Raw genomic sequence first — 1349 nt, forward strand, 5'->3', positions numbered from 1 at the left:
ACATACTACACGTGTACATATCAAATGCTTCAAGGCTTACTGGTACTTACAGTAAGTTGATGCACAATTCACAAGTTTGCATCACCTCGTCTACTCCACAAAGAAGTTTGCAATTTTGGAGAGCTACATATATAAAATGAACAATGCTGCTATACAACAGCTAAAGTGCCAATCAAACTTATTGGTTGTTGCCTGGGATGTTAAATAGAATCATTGTGAAATGCCACTAACTGTAAACAATGACCCTGGCCACGTCACATTATACAACTGCCAAAACATATTTTACATATACATATTGTACACATACACAGCAGAGCTCGACACTAACGGTGGCCCAGTGGCCCAGGGCCACCAAAAACGCACGTCGGGCCACCAAAACTTCAGAAATGAAGAATTTGGTGGCCTGATCGGGCCACCAAAAAAGGTCGGATGTTTGCCTATGGGCCACCAAAAATAAAAGTTAGTGTGGAGCCCTGTATACAGTATGCAATTAGGGTGACTCGAGATGGAGTACACGTACATGTTAAGACAGTTGTCCTCGAAGTATTAAAAAGTTCAGGAATTCAACTCTATCTTAACCAGGAAAACAGAAACAGAAAGTAACAACATACACTGTACGTCTGTATAGTGTACTACATTGTATATTGGTATATGTACAACTGTGTACATATGTACATTGCGCTTTATTTAACATGCTGAGATGTCTTATCCTGTTCAAGCAGTAAAATCAATGTGCCTTGAAAATTATTTCAAACGTAAGGTCTACTGTAATATATTTTCCCCTCCATGCAGAGTTGCTCAACTTCCTCTTTGTATTATCATACAACACACATACGACTGTAAGACTGCCTACACCCCATCTACGGCACGTTAACGCCAGTCTGATGAAGCCTACAGACAGTAGGCGAAAGCTCACGCAAGGTAAATAGTTTTCTTCGGTTGTGTATAAACGAAATTTCACCTTAATTAGTGAATTACCAATCAGATGAACCTCTTCCACGAACATACGACACTGTACTAGAATAGAAAATAGGTCTGATTTCATTGAACAACACAGAAAGGAAAAAGGAAAGCAAAGTTGATGGCTTCAAATTAATATTGGCAAAAGATGTAAAAAAAAAAAAGACAGTCTCATGGGTAGACCATCACAACAAGACTGATCGCATCCCATCTTACACGTTATCACGCTTTTCATTTTATTTACATTGTACACTGTATATTCTTAAACTTCTAAAGTGAAAACATAACATAACATAAAATATGCAAAATAGACTCGCCTAGATTTTCTAGTCAGACTTTAAACAAAACAAACACTAACATCTTGCCCTTGGCCTGGGTTGGCTGCCTTG

The sequence above is a fragment of the Diadema antillarum genome, unplaced genomic scaffold (genome assembly GCF_040938485.1).
Source record: "Diadema antillarum isolate AM-2024a unplaced genomic scaffold, OU_Dant_1.0 scf00000069, whole genome shotgun sequence".
Taxonomy (NCBI): Eukaryota; Metazoa; Echinodermata; class Echinoidea; order Diadematoida; family Diadematidae; genus Diadema; species Diadema antillarum.